At 52.0% G+C, this 19,905-nt stretch overlaps 1 protein-coding gene across 3 annotated transcripts in view; it reads left to right on the top strand.

Moving 5' to 3' along the window:
• The first annotated feature begins 272 nt into the window (after positions 1 to 272).
• LOC308552006 (F-box-like/WD repeat-containing protein TBL1X) overlaps positions 273 to 19,905 on the top strand; it is a 105,483-nt gene continuing 85,850 nt past the window's right edge. Inside the window, exon 1 of one of the 3 annotated variants that reach the window (XM_081126950.1) lies at positions 273 to 504. The gene's annotated coding sequence lies outside the window, so the exon portion shown is untranslated. Of the gene's footprint in view, positions 505 to 2,038; positions 2,140 to 19,905 lie in introns of those variants that run through there. The other 2 variants (XM_081126952.1, XM_081126951.1) reach the window with 2 other exon arrangements.

Raw genomic sequence — 19,905 nt, forward strand, 5'->3', positions numbered from 1 at the left:
CCGAGTTCAGGTGGGCATCTCCAGGCAGCTGAAGGCCCGGCAGGGCCGGCGAGCCTAGCGGGCCAGCGTGCTGCGCGGCTACTCGAGAGTGTGCGGTAGCCGAGGGCCGCGTCCCGGTTAGGCCCGGAGCTGTATTGCTGTCAACTTGTTATTTACTTTCCAAATCTGAATGACTGAGCAGGGCGAAAGGAGAATCAATCAACCGCAATGTGACCCTACAGGCGGAAAAAACGCCGCGCAGCGCTCCGCCGGCGGTGGGGGAAGGGAAGCACGTGGAACCGGGGCCGGGTTGCATCATGAGCTCGCTCGGGCTTTCTGTTGCACCCTCGGTTTTTCGGTTGCTCGTAAGACCTCAGCGTCGGCCCGCTCAAGCCCAGGGAGCCCGGCAGCCACGACGGGCAGGCTCAAGGGGAGGCCCCACCACGTCCTTTTGGGGGGCCTTGATGGCAACTGATAGATAATAGGACACAATCTGTTCTGCTGATTCACAAGTATGGAGACTGTGTAAGTGTGTATTTTTTATTGATGTGCTCTATGATAGTGGTGTAGCAACAGTCGTTTTACATCATTGACGTTTTACAGCCATCTACGGCCGGGTCAATTTTTAGGTCCGCCTTTTCGATGGAAGACCAGCCCCTTAAAAACTCACCTCGGGCCCCCTCCCCCCCCAGCAGCCAGAACAACAAATGGTCCAGTGTCCGAGAAAAGAGCAAGTGAGGTTACAGTTTGAAACGCTGAGTGTACTGGGCTCTTAGCGCCAAGCTCATTACACACCAAAGGGATGGGCGAACATACTTAAATATTCAACAAAGCAGACCCCCCAAGGGGCAGGGGGTGCGCGCGGATGTCTGTTTAATTGAATTAAGGCCGCGAGGGGTGGGATACTAGTCACCGAACTGGAGGGGAGGAAGGGGAGCTGAGGACTTGGGTGCTCCAGGGCTGGGCCGAGTAAGCCATTGCAACGAGAAACACTTTGGAAATGCGCGAGGCCTGAAGCCTGTAGGTGGGGGTGAGGGTAAGGGTCGGGGGGGGGCTCCCCCCCCAATCCCCGGAGCCTGCACACCCCAACTCCTGGCCTCCAACTCTGTGTGTCTGAGTTTCTTTTTCCCCAAGCAGTTCTGGCTCTTCCCAGGAGGTATTTTGCAAAAGTCGAGGACCCCTCCTCTTTTTGGAGAGGCAGAGAGACCACTGGGGTGTCCTCAACGCGGCCCATTTTGAGGGCGGTGCCCCTTGGGCAGGTTGCAGAGGGTTCTGTTAGGGCAGCTGGGTGGCTTCTCTGAGGTGGGGGAGGGTAACACTCTAGGACTGGCCTGGTTCCCGCGTCCTGTGGAAAGCTGGAGGGGGGGTCTCGGGTTCCAGCCCCCTTCGGGCAGTGGGGAAAAGGCTGGGTTTGGGACTGGGTGGGGGTAGGCCCACGTTCCCTTTCTCCCCCCTGGAGGCCACGCGAAGGGACAGGGTTCAGAGCAAGTAGGGAGAGGTCCGGGTTCCCCTCACCCACCCTGGACATGGGGGGCAGGGCAGAGCTTGGGGTGAGGGACTGCGCAGGGTCGCAGGTTACCCTCCGGTGCAGAAGGGGCGGGATTGGGCGCGGGTCCTCCCCGGGGGAGGCCGGTGCTGGGGCGCGGACGGCGCTCCGGCCGCCGTGGGGGAGGGGCAGGCCTGGGGTCCCTATCCTCCTAGGGGAGGGGCCGGCTGGGGACGCGGCCCCCCAGGGCGCCGGGGCGGGGCCTGGGGGCGGGGCGGGCCGGCGGCCGAGGCGGGCCCTCTGGCAGTCCTCCCGGCCGGGGTCGGCGCTCTGGCGGCGGCCGCTCCCCCCGGAGGTCAGCGCCCGCGCCGGTCCCTCCCGCCGTGCGTCCCGCCTCCGCCGCCGCCGCCGCTCCCGCCCGGCCCCCCCAGCCTCCGCGCTCGGAGCGAGGAGCCGCCCGCGCCCCCGCCCCGCCGCCGCGCCCTCGGCCGCCATTCGGCAGCGAAACTTTCCAGCGCCCGCGCCTCTCGGGACTCGCGGCGGGCGGGGGCGCGGGGGCGGCGCGGCTGCTCCGGGGCGCCGGGCCCTGCTCGGCCGCGGCTCGGCCCGCGGCGACGGCCGGCCGGAGGGGCTCCCGCGGCGGCGCCCCACAAGTTGCCCTGCGCTGCGGCGAGGTGAGTGCGCGGGCCCGGCGCGCGGGAGGGCGCGGGGCGGGGGGGCGCAAACTTCTCGGGCGGGGGCCTGGCCGGGGCTCGGGGCGCCGCCCGCTCCGCCCGCCCCCGGGGCTCTGGAGGGGCAGGTCCCCAACTGTCCCCGGGGCTCGGGCTGGGGTGCGGCGCGCTCCCTGAAGGCTGAACAATACCTCGATGGGGCCGCTCCCCAAAGTGCCAGCGCGTGGTGTGCGCGCGGAGCCTGGGGGGGCGCCTTTGTTTTGGGGAGGGGGAGGCGGCCGGTAAGTTTGGGGAGGCGCTGAAGGTGCCCCCCGGCCCCCTTTGTCTGCGGGCCCTGGGGCTGGTGGGCGAATCCTCCGCGCCGCGGGCTCCCGTGGGGGAGGGGAGCCCCATTCATCCGCGGCGCGGGCCGGCCCGCCTGACCCGGGGGCCGCGCCGGGGCGCGCGGCGGAGGGAGCGCCCGGGGGGGCTGCCGTGTGTCCGGGGCGCAGAAACTGCCAAGGAAGTCGGGAACCCCGCGCCCGAGCGAGGGGACTGCGCTGGGGGCGACATGGGTGGGCGGGGGCGCCCCTGTTCTGCTGAGGCCCGGGAGGGTGTAGACCTGTTGCTCGCGGGCTCGGGGTGACCCCAGATCAGTGTCCGGGGCCCTGCTCCCCAGGGGACTTTCTCCACCGAGGGCCGGTGCTCCGACGGGGGAGGGGGGAGCGCGCGTCTCCGGGCGTCGGTGTCCGCGGGGAATGGGATACTTGGGGTCGCGCCGGGATGGGGCCGGGGCTTCGCGGGCATCGCTTGGGCCCCGCCAGGCCCGGCCCAGGCTCGGTCCCCGGAGGCCGCGCGTGTCCCCGCCAAGTGCATTGGAAATTCCACAAAGTTAGAGCCGGAGGCGCCCCTCTCCCCGGGCTGCCGTGAGCTGGAGCAACACCCCCAACGAAACAAAACCCCAGCCCCTGTCGCCTCTGCAGCTGTCCCCGCTCGGCGTGGTCACATGCGGCTGGGACTGACTTCTGCATGAATTCTCCTGGACGCGCAGCCCTGGGCCCGGCTTTAACCTGGAGGCGGAGGGGGGCGGGACCCCAGACCCCGAGGTGGGGGGGACGGGCGAGGAAGGTGCTGGGCTGAGGTCCCAAGTCCTGCCTTCGGGGTACAAATGGCTGTGCCAGTCTCATAAAAAGTTTTACAATTAGGCATTCCTAGAAAAGACATGATTAGGGGGGAAAAAAAATAGGAATGTGGAGTGCGGGCCAATTAAGACCTTAAGATGATGTTTTTATTTTAAAGAATTTTTTCACGTGTCAAGTGTGCTGCAGATTTGGGTGGGAAACCACCCAGCTGGAAACGTAATCCCGGGATAAAAGTTGAAGTTCCTTAGTTGACCCACCTATTTAAACCGACCCCTCCAGGGGGTGGAATCCTGCGCCTAAGTCAGCACACACCTGTGGGACAGACAGGGAGGTTTTTGCGTTTTATGGGGTGTTGTGCATTTTGCCCCCTTGGTGGGCTCAGTGATTCCTGCTCAGGCGGTAGTTTTAAAGAAGAAATTATAATCGTGATAGTCACCCAGAAGGGTTTCAGAATTTGGGGTCTTTTCATCAGGTGTATCGGTGGCATCCCTCCCGTTGCCTAGTGATGGGTAAATGATCATTTAAAAATGTACCCAGGGACTCTGCTAGGCCTGCAGGACACCAGGAGCAAGGGGACCGTGGGAAGGGGCCCACTGGCCAAGAGCAGGGCGTGTGTCACCAGAGCCTGTGGGGTTGGCTCTGTGCTTTTATCCAGGGCTTGGTCAGTCCAGGCGTTGTCAGCACCCCCACTTAAGTTTCACACGTGGGTTCCTGAATCCCCCGCACCCCGGTGCCTCCTGGAAGGCTGGGCATTGGGTTGGGAATAGCACTCGGTGTCTTCAATGGTTCGTCTCAAATCTCACCTTGACCTGTGGGAGCTTCCGTTTCCTCGCACCTGCCTGAGGGCATCATGGGTCAGCTCGGGGCTGTTGTGAGAGCTTCAGGGCACCTGTGGCTCCCAGAGTGGCACATACAGCCCTGGAGTCCCAAGTCCCTCACCACAGGCGATGCTCGGCCGGCAAAGCAGCCTGTGTGCTCCCGCCCTGGGCCTGAGCTAGCGAAGGGGACGGGCCTGCAGGTCCTGCTGCACCGTTGACCTTGAAGCCCTGCTCCTTTCTGAGCTTCGTTTTCCACGTGTGTAAGGACATGAAGTCAAGGCGCTCACTGGGCAGTGTGAGGATGACAAGGCCGTATGCGTAAGGTTTTGAAAACTGTAAAGGCCGTGCGATTCTGGAAGTTGCTTGTGTGCAGATGGAATAATTGTCTGTCCATTCCTCGGATGCCCTGCCCCGAGGAACTTACAGGCACTGACACCCTATGCGAAGCAGCTATTATTTCCTTTCTACAGCCGAGGCCGCTGGTGCTGAAAGATGCCGAGTCACTTGCTGGTACAGAGTGGAGGGAGGATTGTCTCATTCCCGGAGCCCAGCTTGAAAGCTTGGCCTTATCCTGCCTTCCTGACTACCTACTGTGAATTTTCCCATTTGGAGACAGAAGCTCTCTATATTATATACACCAGCCCTGGCTGGTGTGGCTCAGTGGTTACGGTGTTGCCCTGTGCACTGAAGGGTGGTGGGTTTGATTCCTGGTCAAGGGTGAGTACCTGGGTTGCAGGTTCGATCCCCGCCAGGTCGGGGTGTGTATGAGAGGCAATTGATGTGTGTCTCCCTCCTCCCCCTTCTTCCCTGCCTTCCGCTCGCTCTAAAAAAAAAAATCAATGGAAAAAATATCCTCGGGTGAAAATTAACAACAAAAAAATTACACATACTCGCAAAACAGAAATCTCCATTGAAATTTGTATACACATATACACAAATCTCAAACGAATCAGGAAACACCTACCACAGGTGAGCGATTATTTTCCTCTCTAGTTTCATTGCCCTATGTGGTAGCCACTGTGCATGTTTAGAGTCAAATTAATAAAAATTCAATGAAGTTGAAAATCTTGTCCTTTCGGGTCACCATAACTCATGCATTGAATGGACGCATGTGGCTGGTGGCCACCTTATTGGATAGCCCAGAGCTCACAGAAAGTGCTATGGGAGGTGCTCCTTTATCGTTACTGCAGTGACACATTAATAAAATAGTATAGCCTGGCTGGCGTGGCTCAGTGGTTGAGCTTTGACCTATAAACCAGGAGGTTGGGGTTCGATTCCCGTCAGGGCACAGGCCCGGGTTGCGGGCTCGATCCCCAGTAGGGGGCGTGCAGGAGGCAGCCGATCAATGAATCATCATTGATGTTTCTCTCTCTCTCTCTTCTCTCTGAAATCAATAAAAAAAGAACACAGTACAGTTTTGTGGGGGGAGGGGAGAGGCTGTAAAAGTTTGAAATAATTTACTGGTAGACCTAAAAAAAAAAGGCCCCTTCCAGCCAGCGATTTCCCTGGGAGAGTGGATTCAGCGAGGGGACTCTAACCTGAGAGTTGACAGTGTGGTTCTAGTGAGGTGCTTTGGCCTGGTTTTGAATCATGAACTCTAGCTGGAGGCCCTCACTGCGAGTTTAACTGTGGGAAAGGCATTTAGTGTCTCTGTGCCTCAGTTTCCCCATCTGAAAAATGGCATCGTCAGTCCCCAAGGGCCTGCCCACCTGGAAGGTGGTGACCATCCCTTGGGGATGGTCGGGGCCCCAGGTATCACTATCCTTGAGGCCCCGTGCGGGTGACTGAGAGTTAGGGTGGCTCCCATAGGTTTAGATCCCTGCTTGCGTTGGGTACCTTGGGCTTCCCCCCTCCCCTCAAGGTTTAAGTCCTAAGTTTTTGTTTTTTTAATCTTCGCCTGAGGATATATTTACCATTGCTTTTTAGAGAGAGTGTAAGAGAGGGAGGGAGGGGGCAGAGAGAGAGAGAGAAAAAAAAATATGGGAGAGAGACACATCCACTGGTTGCCTCCTGAACGCACCCTGACCAGGACCAGGGATGGAACCTGCAACCCAGGTACCTGCCCTTGACAGGGAATCAAACCCGGGACCCTTCCCTGTGTGGGCTGACGCTCTAACCACTGAGCCACACGGGCCAGGGCTGAGTCCTAAGGATTAAGGTTCCATCACTCAAGGTCAGAGTCTCCCCTATTAAAAGGCTGCAAGGAACCCTTCCAACAGAGTGAGACTTCCTAATAGCCGAGTGCTCTGTTTCCTGTACACCCACCCCGAGTCCCTGAGTCAGGATGTTAGTTTTATTACCTTTGCATAGTTCTTTGTATTTTTTTTTTTATAGCAACAGGTTAGAAATTTGATTTGTAAATGAGGAAAGACCCAGTTTTGTGTCTGCGAGTGAGGTGGTTTCCCAGGTCACTGCTCCCCACTTCTGCTTCCTCTCAGGACTCTGGTGACCTTTGGCCGAAAGGATTAAAACACCTGGATGTCTGAGATTCTCTCCCAGGGCTGGGCAGAGGGTCCCTGCAGAGGGAGGCCAGGCCCAGAAAACCCAGGTGACCTAGGACCTGAGTGTGGGGAATTCTGCGTGTCAGTCACCTGGGGGTAGGAGAACACCCAGCTCAAACCTGGGGCCGCCCCCTTCCCAGGAATATCCCAGGATGTTCCCCTGGGGGCCCCCAGATCCCAGGCCCCACACAAGACATTTGCCAGCTGGACCCAGGCCAGACGACAGTCACAGTCGCTGTGCCTGTGAGATCAGCCTAGCCCAGCCCTGTATCCCCATACCTCCCACCCACCCCTTCTTTCCGCCTTAAAAAAAACAACAAAACACTGCATCCAATAAGTTAAAATTCCACCACCAAAGAAATTTCAAAAATAGTTTCAATCCGGAAGTAAGACTGCAATCATTTTGTAAACACTTCGGTTTTTTTTTAAGTTGGAAAGATAAACTTTTTTTTCCATAAGTATTTTTAGTCTGGAGGAAGTCACTGGTCCCTGGAGCTGAGACTGGATGTGAGTGTCCCCTCGGGTCCTACCCTCCTGGGCCCTTCCCTCCTCTCCATCTTCGCTGTGGGATTGACCAAGTGGACCGCACTGGCCACACCGGCAGAAGGGGACCCACCGAAACCCGAATAAACACTGGCTGTGAGAAGGGACTAACAGAGTCATCGTGTTCGTAATGGACAGAGAGGGCCTGGCCTGAGAAAGACGGCAGATCCCCAGGGGAAATGAGGAATTAAGGCATGTGCCCTCCAGGCAGCTTCTTGACCCAGGAATGGTCCTCGGTTGGGGGAGACATTTTCGGTTGTCGCAAGCTGGGGGAGGGGAAGGTGGCGCTCCTGGCACCTAGGGCCTGCCCAGCTTTCTGTAATGCGAGCGACAGCCCCACCCCGGAGAACCAGCAGGTGCAGCGGTGACGGGCTGAGTTCTTACTTTCAGATAGTGAGCTGTGAGTCGCGCGGTGGGTGCCCGTGAATGGTTCTGAGGCGCGTCGTAGTTTACCTGTGTCGGGAGACCCTGTACGGTTGGCAGGAGCGGTGCCCACGCGACGCCCACTGCCCCCTTCCGCCCCGGGAGATGACGGCGCAGGAGCAGCCGAGGGCGCGCTCCAGCCTGGGCACCCTGCCGCCCTCCGAGTCTGCTGGGAGCTGCGGCCCAGCATCGCCGTGTTAGAGCAAGGCTGGGGGACACCGTCCCCCTCTCTGCAAGCTTCATTCATCACTATTGTCATCGACTTGCCCCTGTTGTCATTAGGCCTTAGCGTCTGCGGGAACAGCTGCTGCTGTTTGATTCTGCAAACATTTCTGCCTGTTTCAACCTCCTGGGAGGTGGAAATTTGGGCAAAAAGAAGCTTCCTGTACGTGATGCCATTTTATTTTATTTTATTTTTTATTTTATTTTGTTTAAAGATATCTTTATTGATTTCAGAGAGAGGAAGGGAGAGGGGGAGAGAGACAGAAACATCGATGATGAGAGTCATGGATCGGCCGCCTCCTGCGCGCCCCCGACTGGGGATGGAGCCCGCAACCTGGGCGTGTGCCCTGACCGGGAATCGAACCACGATCTCCCTGATCCCAGGTCGATGCTCAGCCTCTGAGCCACGCCCGGCGGGCGCCTTTTTGTTTTTTAGATCAGTAATAACAAACACTGTAACCTGGTAAGACCGTGTGTGTCATCCAAAGAAGTGGAACGAAATTCAGCGCAGCTGAGCTGTGCGTGACACTCCGAGGGCCTCGGTGTGGGTGATCCTCCGGTTATCCTGTCATTGTGACATCCGTTTGAGGTGGACAGATGACAGAGTGGAGGAGCGGGGTCTGTCACCAAAGTCGTGTGGTGCAGAGGTCCGTGTCAGCAGAACACAAGCGCGGCTCGGAGCATCCACACAGTCCCCAGCGGGCGCAGTGTTGCGATGTATTCGAGAAAAGCCCCTGAGTAGAGAATCTGTGTCCCTACCGTGGGGTTCATTCAGGGGGCAGTGAAACGTGGGTCCCTGCCTGACGTCCCTTTTCCAACAGAACCTTATCAGGCGTTTTAATCCCCTGCAACTTGGATGCTAACTCCGCGACGGTAGAGGCTCAGGTGCTCACAGTCACCGCCTTGAAAACCACGGTCGCCGGGTCTGACGTTCGCGGGTTGGTCTGGGACACACGGGGCGGTTTAACTCCTGATTTGATTGTGAAAGAAAGTATCACATTAGGTTTGTATTTCTAAGACACACGGGAGGTTCTATGCCAGTTATAACCATTTCAGGCGTCTGTAGTGTAAAACTTCAAAAAGCCTGGCCAGGCCGGACAACGTTGGAGGTGCCCCCAGCTGAGAGGTAGATGCAACTGAGAATTTCGGATCTCAGGTGTACACTGCTCATGGTGACAGTAATGAGTGTCAGCCCTGTGAGAGCAAGGGGACAGGCCTGTGGGTGGGTGAGTTGCCTGATAAATTTCATGGACCTCTGAGGACATTTGCTTTAAAGAGTAGTCTCCACATTTTTTGTGTGTGTGTGTGCACGGTAGGGGTGGAAGGGGTAGGACAGAAATGTCTTGTCTCCAGTTTTAGTTCCCAAAGTGGTCTCCCGAGTAGATTTCATGACCTGGCAGGAGCACCGTGGGATTTATTGGAGTGCAGGAAGAGACTATTAAAACGTCCACTTCGTTTTTTATCTGATACTAATAAGCTATTTTTGTGATCTATGAAAAGTTCATATAATGTTAGTTGAGTGCTGTGTATAGTTAATAAATAAATGACGTGAGCTGAGGACACAGACTTAAAACTTGTTCACCGAGAAGGATTCACAATGAGAAAACATTTTAGAGATCATTGGTTAGGTCCCCACAGGTGGGGAGAGGGGGTGGCATTAAAGTTCCCTAATGTAAGTAGGACACAGGTGTAGTCCCTGTCGCCTGCTTTCACTGCCAAGGTGAGTGTGCGCGTGGTTGCTTGCACGCCTGTGCTTACGTGCGCTCAGGGACAGATCTTGCAGCCTAAGATGAGCCGTCGCGCCAGAGGTACAGCTCTTAGTGATGTGACGGAGGGAAGGAGGGCCGCGCAATGGCAGGGTCTGTGCAGATTTCAGATCCGCCGCATTGGGCCTGTTTCTAAAGCTGAAAAACTATTTGTGTGTTTGAACCAGATGACCATATCTGCGTTGCAGGTGCACAAAGACACTTTGCAACGATGCTGTGCTTTTTAAGCATTTCATAACTCTGCAGAGTTTTCGAAATCACCTAATTCTGTTTATAAGTCAGCCGCTTTCATGGATGCAGCCCTCGGGGCTCTCAAGCCAGGCTCTTTGTGGGAGAAGTGGTTCCAGCTTTAAAAGACAGCGACATGACATAATGTGGGAACCGGGTTGTGATAAAAGTCTTTGGGTGCCTTCAGTCTGGCTGTTTATTTGTTGTCTTTCTTTTTTCCAGAGACGTATTTCATCCATCATGGTTGTTAATTTTTTTTTTTTCCTTTTTGCATTCCACATGAGAGGCTTTTTAAAGAGAAAACTGTCATTGGAATTGATGCTGTCCTGCTGGTGTTACGGTAAATAAATATAAAGATGGTCTTCACGGCTCGGACCGCACTGTGGGCTGTGGACACGGAGACGAGGGCTCACCTCCCAGTGGAAGGGCTTGTGGCTGAGCTTGTGGCTGAAGGTTTGCTTTTCATGAGACTGAATGGCAACTACAGCTAGTTGTAGGGTTTCCACGCCAGCCTTTTTGTCTGTTTGTTTAACTTGAAATGGTGGATATGTTGGCTTTGGTTTTCGTGTATAACTTTTGGTGTGCACGTCTATTTTTGCCTTTGTGACTACTGAATTTGCCGGGTAGCCTTGTATATATAAGAAGAAGGTAACAGTTGACTATTGAGTTTGCAGGGTAACTTTGTATATAGAAGAAGGTAACAGTTGACTATTGAATTTGCAGGGTAACTTTGTATATAGAAGAAGGTAACAGTTGACTATTGAGTTTGCAGGGTAACTTTGTATATGAAAGGAAGGTAACAGTTGACTATTGAATTTGCAGGGTAACTTTGTATATGAAAGGAAGGTAACAGTTGTCCATTTCTAAGCACGTGTTTAACGCCGGCCAGGCTCTACCTCTGCATTTCACTGTGTGTCTTTTGGTAAATTGAAACATTTATCTCCTACTTTGAAATAAATTGCTTCTCTTTATGGTAATATTCAGAAGGCACTTTCTGTAAAGAGAACAGAAACAGGAAGTTGAATTTTTTTTTTTAATCATCTTATCCTGCACTTTCGTCCACTCTCCGGAGACCAATACGCAGGATCTCCAATAATACTGAATTATGAGGGCCTTTGGGAGTGCCCTTTACTTGTCCCCGCCCTCCCCCTGTTAGAGAAAAGGGAAATGACACCGGCTCTTTGTCCGGGTCTCTATGTCCTTGCAGGTCAACCAGACCCTGGGCGGGAAGCCTGTCGCTCGACAACCCGAATCGTTGTCATTTGATTGTTTGCCGTATGTAATGTTTCAGAGGGTGTCCCGGGAATGGCCCGAAACCGAGGCTGCTCTCAGAAGCCCTCGCAAAAGTCGATTCTGTCTCCCAAATGCATATGTCAGGTATTTGTCAAGTGCAGGTTTAGGTGTGTAATTCCTGGGAACTGGGCGTGGCGGGGACCAGGGGGCCATTGTCTGAGTGCGCTAAGCTTAGAGAGAGCAGGGGAACCACGGGTTAGAGCATCCTCGAAGTACCATTTACATAATTTATATCAGGGAAGGCAGTTACTTCTCGTTAGGAAGATTGGGTTATTAAAATGAGCTATCTTCATTTTTTTTCCACGGAAATAAAAAACCAATTGTAGTTCAAATAATTGTATGCGAAGCTTTATAATTGGAAATTTGAAGCCAGCAAAATTATATAACCCTGGTTAATTACATTAGTCGACTCAAAACTAAATATAGAGTGAGATTAGCTCATGGAAATGTTTCATTTTTATCTCAGCCAGTACAGCTCATATCCACCCAATCGTTAGATAATTTCTAGTTACATTTTGTAACTTTTTTACCATCCTGGACATGTTTTCAGAAAAGGTAGTTGAAACAAGACTGGATGTTTTCAGTCTTCCCCAATTCGTGTTTGAATATACAATGGCGCACGTAACAAGCTGTCTTTTGCGAATTTTAATTTCTCAGTGTACATGTTACACACACGCACACAGCATTATACGCCTGGCGACGCAGACCGGTGAGCTAGGGGTCCCGTTTTCCTGCGAGGCGTTTGCTTTAAGGGAAGTTCGGGCATGATTCATAGTTCACTATCTGAACGTAAATGTTCAGCCTTCTCCAATTCCCCGTCGTGTTTGCTTTTCCACTGACTGTTCTATATTTGGACACCAAATGTATTTTTCTGTATGGGTTTCTGATGGCCCAGATGTTCATCGGAGCAGAATATTTCCCTGTCCACACCACCGGGTTGGGCAGCCTCTAGGGTTTGGCGTTGTAGACTCCTGGGGTAGAGGTGGATACGTAGTGGACTCATTTTGTGGCTCCCGGGATTGAGGTAGACACAGTGTAGACTTGGGTTGGGCGTCTCTAAGCTGTGTGTTACTTGGTTTCATTTGCGCTTGTCATGGGTGTTTGCTTTCGGATTGCTGTAGGTGCCAGCTTGCGGTGATGTTTAATTTAGCAGAACTGGAAGCCTGGCCTAAAATCAAGTTGATTTTCTAAAACTGCATCGAGGTATAAATCTCATGCCATAAAAATCACCTCTGTGGGTTCCCAGCTGGAGGACTGCACACACTGGGAGGGTCCCTGCCTTAAGGGAGTGTTTCTAAGTTACGGTTGTTACACCTTTGTGTCTGTTAGGGGCTGATACCAAGAATCACAGGGGGTCGGTGGGCCAGGTGCCGATGCCACCAAAATGCCAGCCGTGATACCCCATCAATGGGGCTGCCCTCAGCCCCACGTGGGGCTGGGTTGGGCCCAGCTCCCGGTGCTGCTGTGTCCCCTGGGACCACAGGGAGTAAGTAGCACAGCCACTCCCGCTTCTCTGCCTTTACTCTCACCGTGAAACCAAATTTCTCTTCCCTCCCCTCCCCCACCACCTAAACCAGGGGAACCTTTTTTCTGCCAAGGGCCATTTGGATGTTTATAACATCATTCACTGGCCATACAAAATTATCAACTTAAAAATTAGCTATGAAAAAGCTCCTAGATTTATTAAATGTCAAGTCCCACCTGCGGTTGCCTTGGCGGGGCCAGACCCAGTGATTCGGCCCTGAGGCGGGACCTTCCCACCCCTGAAACCATCCAGCCCAGACCAGCAAATGGGCCTGATTTGATTTTCAGTTTGTGGGCTACATTGGAGCAGCTTGACGTTCTCGGTGGACCTTTACTGCCACAGCCAGTGTATTTGTTATAATGATGATGATTTTTTTTTATTTTAGGGGGAAAGATGCTACTTTTATTTTAGAGAGAAGCTTTACGTTACGGCCAGCGGTTCTTCTTGCCAGAGCGTCTTCCCGGGCTTGGTTGCGAGCCCCAGGTCTTTGCATTGCGCCCCTGAGTGCGTCCCATCCGCCCCCTCGGCCTCCTCTGCTCTTCCTCTGCTTCTGGCCTCAGTGGCTGTGCAGATTCCAAGCTCGTTACTCAGACTCACCTCCTTGGCGTGCTTAAATTTTTTAAATCTGCAGTGACAGAATCATTGGCTAATATCCCCGTTTCTTCATCTTCTATTTTTTAATGTGACAGCTTTATTGAGGTATAATTCACATACCGTGCAACTCACCCATTTAAAGTGGATCATCGAGAACTTTGGTTCCTGGTGTATATATATTTTTAATCCTTACCCGAGGATATTTTTTTCTGTTGATTTTTAGAGAGATTGGAAGGCCTGGGCGGGGGGGCGGGAGACCCACATTGATTAGTTGCCTCCTTTACGGGCCCTGACTGGGGCCAGGGATTGAACCTGCAGCCCAGGTATGTGACCTTGATTGGAAATCGAACCCGTGACCCTTCGTGAGTGGGCCGACGCTGTAACCACTGAGCCACACCGGCCAGGGCTCCTTCCTGGTATTTTTACGAAGTTGTGCAACCACCAGCACTCTCTAGAACATTTGCATCACCTCAGAAGAAACTCATACCCAGGAAGCCATCCATCCCCATCTCCTGCTGCCCCTGGCCCCTGGCGGCCACCCATTCACTTTCTCTCCGAGGATTTGCCTTTTCTGGACATTTCCTATAAATGGAGTCAGACTACGCCTGGTCTTTGTGTCTGGCTCCTTTCATGTGTTATTTTTGAGGCTCTTCCACGTTGGAGCCCGTGTTCCCATTTCTTGCTGCGCTTCTGTGGAAACTATGGGTAATCTGGGAAGGCCTGGGGTCAGGGGTGCGGGATCGAGGTGGGAGAATGTTACGGGCCCAGGGAACCAGACCCGGCCGCTCCTCTCAGATGACATTTAAAATGGAAAATGGTTCACAAATGGAGCCTTGTTTACACAGCCGATTTCAGCTCGGCTTCCAGCCCAGCCTGAATAGTAATGTCTCCCTTTAGTTTTTCCGTCTTTCCCCTAAAGATCACCAGAGGAAACAGTTCTGGTCCATCTCACCTGCACCTGCGGACCCCTTTCCTGCACTGCATTTCTGGGTGGGGCTTTAGGGCGCCTTTCTTGGGAAAAGACGTGGGCGGGTTGGATTTCCCAAAGGAAGTGCCTTCCAGCCCTCAGGTGGTAGGGTTTGGGCCTCCCCAAAGCCCGGACCCCGGCTTACACCATAACCCAATTGTAGAGTTGTTTGCTTCTCTCAGTTCATAAACCTCTGTTTGCGTAGGATCACAATTATCAGCATTTTGGTTTAAAAGTATTTTACAAGTGTATCGGTCAGCTTTCTGCTACAGTAGTGCTGCGTAACAAACAGCCCTTCAAATCAGAGACCTGTAAAAACAGGCACTTCTTTCTTGCTTACCAGTCAGTGGGTCAGCTCTGGCTCTCCTGGGCTCTGCTGGGTGGGATCAGAAAGGCTTGGTTGGGTTCTGGACTGGGTTTGGGGCCAAACCTGTCCATTCTGAGGCCAGTGGATTTTTGGGTCATGCCTTCTCCCATCTGGTATAAAGAGAAGCCATGTCAAATTATGCAGGCACATTTAAAACCTCTACCCACTAGCATGCCATTGACCAAGAAGCATGGCCATATCCAACATCTGTGGGGTGGGGAAGGGAGGGCCTGCAAAGTTTCATGGCAAAGAGAGCAAGGCCATATTTGTGTCACAGGGAGGGAGGGAGGCAGTGGGGTTTGTGTGGGAGGGAAGATGACCCAGTGGGTGAGACTGGACTCACCCAGTTGCATCCATGAGCTCTGCAGGTGGATGTGGGAAGCACAGGTACTTGTTGGATACGTGGCCTCCTTGGCTCCACCTGAGAACAGTGGGTCTCACCTGGTGGGGGCAGGGTGGCAGTTGTGCCCCCGAGGGGACAGTTCACAATGTCTACAGACCTGTTTGGCTGTCACAGCTAACTAGAGGAGAGGGGCTCCTGGCATCTAATGGATGGAGACCATGGATGCGGCTAAACATCTTATAGTGCATGAGACAGCCCCCCTGCACACACCCCCCCACATGCGATTTCCAGGTGATTCTCACGTTCTTTGGAGTAGGAGAACCACATCTTGCAGGCCTGGGAAGGGAAATCGGCAATCTTTTTGTGTAAAGACATACAGGCCTGTGAGGAGATGGGCGTTGCGCAATGTCTCATGGATCGCTTTGTAGATGCAAGTTAAAATTCAGGGGTCTTGGCTAGGTTTCTAGGGTTTCTGTGTTTGTTTTTTTAATCATTTGCTTTGTGTTGCATTAATTCTTTAAGTTTTATTAATTTTTTACTATTGCTCAGGCTCATAAATGGACCATTTATTTGGTGTCGAAAAATCTGTTTTTTATTAGATTTCCATTATGAGCTTACTGTGTTTTCCCTCCAGGTGGCCTTTTGCCAACTCTGTCTTTTAAGCAAGTTTCTTTTCCCTCACTAGCAAGTTCTTACAGCAGAGATCACGCCAAACCTTTGCTTTTTGCTGTGTGCGAGAGTGCGCGCACGGGATTAGTATGGGGTTCACGGTCTGTTGCTAAGGGTATCCATAGCCATCCGCGGGGCCCACTGTGTTTAAGGGTCATTTATCAGGCATCCACGGACCAGCCTTTTGTACCTTGCTGTAAATCGTGCTCCCTGTCTCCACGGCTGATGCTCAGCAGGTTGGTGTGTGGCAAAAAGAAATCTTTGGCCTCATTAGCCAAAGGGAGCCGGGCCCGGAGAGGCCCACAGCCTCATTTCTCCTCTTGCGTGTACATTGTTTGATTTTAGAGATGGGAATATTGGAGCGATATAAAAAAAAAAATTAGGCAGATTACTCGCTGGCAAGACAACCAAAGAGCCATGCGATGAGTTCAAGCTCTGTGCCCACCGCCGCTGCCCAGAGCAAGCGGATACACACTTTCCTGTAAAAAGACAGCGCGGAAGCATTTGTCTAGAGCACGCTGCAGCCCTGGAGTTTGTTATGACCAGATCAGCCAAGTGTTGCCTCTCCCAGCGAGTTAGGGAAGCAACTTTGTTATAAAAAACTTTCTTTTTTCGGTTTAGGAGTGATGAACTGGAATGGTTCTTGTGCATGGATCTGTGGTACAGGAGTGTGGGCACAAGGCTTTTGTTTTTCCGGATTCCACAGGTGGGAAAAGCCATTCCCTGGCTGGTGGGATGCAGGGAGAGGGTTGGGGCCCATGGGGAGGGAGGGCGGGAATCCTTTAGTTGTTCTTTCTTTAAAAATGTTTTAATTGATTTTGATGTAGTCCCATTTGTTTATTTTTTTCCTTTCTTTCCCTTGCCCTAGGAGATGTATTGGCGAAAATACTGCTATGAGAGATGTCTGAGATTTTACTGCCTGTGTTTTCTTCTAGGATTTTTATGGTTTTGTGCTTACATTTAAGATCCATTTTGAGTTTATTTTTGTGTACGGTGTAAGTTGGTGGTCTAGCTTCATTATTTGCATGTACCTGTCCAATTTTCCCAACACCATTTATTGAAGAGACCGTCTTTACTCCAGTGTATGCTCTTGCCTCCTTTGTCAAATATTAACTGACCATAATGGCGTGGTTCTGTTTCTGGGGTCTCTGTTCTGTTCCACTGGTCTATATGTCTGTCCTTGTGCCAGTAGCAGGCTGTTTTGGTTACAGTGGCTTTGTAGTACAGTTTGATATCCGGTAATGTGATCCCTCCCACTCTGTTCTTCTTTCTCAAGATGACTGCAGCTATTCAGGGTCTGTTTGGTTCCATATAAATTTTCAGAATATTCTAGCTCTGTGAAATGTGCCGTTGGTATTTTAATAGGAATTGCATTGACTCTGTAGATTGCTTTGAGTAGTATGGACATTTTAATGATGTTAATTTTTCCAATCCATGAACATGGTATATGCTCCCCCTTCTATGCTCTTCCTCTGTTTCTTTTTTTAATGTCCTGTAATTTTCCAAGTACAGGTCTTTTACCTTCTTGGTTAAGTTTATTCCTAGGTACCTAATTATTATTATTATTATCAGTTGTTTTGTTGTTGTTGCAGTGGTAAATGGGATTATTTTTTAGTTTCTCTTCCTGAGAGTTCATTATTGGTGTGTGAAAATGCCATCGATTTCTGGGTGTTAATTTTGTATCCTGCTACTTTGCTGAATTCATTTATTAAATCTAGTAGTTTTTTGGTGGAGTCCTTACGGTTTTCTGTGTGTACAGTATCGTGTCATCTGAGCATATTGACAGTCAAACTAAAAAGCTTCTGCACAGCAAACAAAACCATTAACGAAATGGAAAGGGAGCCCCCTGTATGGGAGATCATATTTACTAATGACACATCTGATAAAGGGCTAATCTCCAAAATATATAAGGAACTCATACAGCTTAACAAAAGGAAGACCAAAAATCCAATTAAAAAATGGGTAAAGGACGTGCATAGACACTTCTCCAAAGAGGACATGCAGATGGTCAAGAGATATGAAAAAATGCTCAAAGTCACTAATCCTCAGAGAGATGCAAATTAAAACCACAATGAGGTGTCACTTCACACCTGTCAGAATGGCTCCATCAACAAATCAGCAAAGGACATGTGCTGGCGAGGGTGTGGGGAAAGGGGAACCCTGGTCACTGCTGGGGGGAATGCAGATGGGGGGCAGCCACTGTGGAAAGCAGTGTGGAGGGTCCTCAAAAAATAAAGTAACTGCCTTTTGACCCCATTATCCTACTTCTGGGAATATATCCTGAGACCCAAAACATGAATCAGAAAGAATGTATGCACCCCTACGTTCATAGCAGTGTTATTTACAATATAATAGCTGAGATCTGGAAACAGCCCAAGTGCCCATCAGTAGATGAGTGGATAAAAAGCTGTGGGACGTTTACACCATGGAATACTATGCAGCTGTAAAGAAGGATCTCGTACCCTTTGGGACAGCATGGAGGGACCTGGAGAATATTATACTGAGCACAATAAGCCAGGCAGAGAAAGAAATACCACACAGTCTCACTTACATGTGAAATTTAATCAACAAAATAAACTGATGAGCAGAATAGGTCTAGAGGCATGGATGCTGGAACAGATGACAGATGGCAGAGGTGGGGGGGGCTCGGGGGGGATGGGAAGAGAGTAACCAAAGAACATATATGCGTATATGTGTAACCCGTGGACACAGACAATAATGTGGTGAAGGTGTGGGATGGGGGGGGCTGGGTGAAGGTCGGAAAAGGGGGGGAAACGGGGGTCGTTTATAATAGTCTCAACAATAAAAAAATGTTTTAAATTGAGATGTAATTGACACATAAGTATTAGTTTCAGGTGCACAACATAATGATTTGATACATTATGTATACATTGCAAAAGGATCGCTCCATTAAGTTAGTTAACATCCATCACCACACATAGTTGCAATTTTTTTTTGTCTTGTGATGAGAACTTTTAAGATGTACTCTGTTTGCAACCTTCAAATAGTGTTGTGAACTGTCATCCCCGTGCTGTGCACTAGATCCCAGGGACTTACTGATTTTATCACGGGACGTTTGTTCTTTTAGACCCTCTTCACCCATCTTCTCCCCACCATCCCCCCGCAACCCCCGGTCTGTCCTCTGTACCTACAAGTTCAGTGGTTCTTTGCCTACATCTCGCCTCGCTTCTCATCTCCTGCGCAGTCTGGACACCACGTTGGTGTGTCTACAAGCTGATGACCTGACAGTCACACGTAGTAAGAGGGGAGATGGAAATAGAAGCATGTGGACGGGACCCGGGCTGGCGGCGGCTCCGGAGAGCGTGGATGCTGACCTGGCTTCGTGCAGGCCTAGCCGTCTCGGCTCTCGTCATGCTAGCGACGCAGTCACTTCCAACCTTGTTTCGGTCTAGAACGAAATATGCATTAAAATGTAGAAATTGAGCAGTTAGAAAGCCAGGGTCTGTTTTGGGGAGAGGAACCCCCGCCTCGCGGGTGCGTCCCTCTTGAAGGCACCTGGAATGCCACTTGCGTCCAACCATTTGCGCTGGAAGCCACTCGGAGAAATTCTCATTGTGATCGGCCTCCTGTGTCCCCTCGTTGTGAGTATTGAATCCGGCCCCGCAGCAGGAGGGGCTTCCTGTGATCATTCACCCGCTGAGAAGGTTGCTGAGGTTGGGAGTAGGGTGTGTGTGCGTTAAGGGGATAAAAGGACAGGCCAGTGCGACCATTGGCAGTGAGTGCAGGCATGCATTAGAGACGTGTTTGTGAGGACAAACAGTGACAGTTTGGCGGTCGGCTGGGTTTGTGACCTGTGACTGACTGTGATCCAGGGAGAGAGGTTCCCGTGGTCATTCGCCTCCGTCCGCCCCGGGGCAGTGTCTCCGCTCAGCTGTAGAGAGGACTCTCCGGAGCTCTTTCTGCTCCTCGGAGATGAGGTGGTTCTGGCTTCACGGGGCTTTAGGAAGCTGGGACTGGCATGGTCAGAGAAGCAGTCTCCAGCGCCCTTTCTGGGAGATTTCCACGACTTTCCTGCCTACTCCAGCGTCTTGCAGGGCCCCTGCCCCCGTGGTCACCTGTGCAACGCGTGTAAGGGGAAATGGAGACTTAGAGATACGTCGGTTCTCCTGTGTGGTCGTCGGGGTGGTTTGAGCCGCTGTAATAAGTCAGTGCCTGACCTCACCTGAGACCTACTGGATTACATCAGAATAGGCCCGTGGAATGGGAGGTTATCATTTTTTGGGTCCAGCCTACACTGATGTTTTTCTGGAAGGAAGCGATGAGTGGGAACAGAATTGTTGAATTTTAGCCCCAATGTTGTCATTAATGGCCCACGTGACACGGGCCCCGAGAGAATAGAGGAATGTCCCCTTTCTCCCGGCAGCTGAG

Source organism: Miniopterus schreibersii (assembly GCF_964146895.1).
Source record: "Miniopterus schreibersii genome assembly, chromosome: Y".
In the NCBI taxonomy this organism is placed as follows: Eukaryota; Metazoa; Chordata; class Mammalia; order Chiroptera; family Miniopteridae; genus Miniopterus; species Miniopterus schreibersii.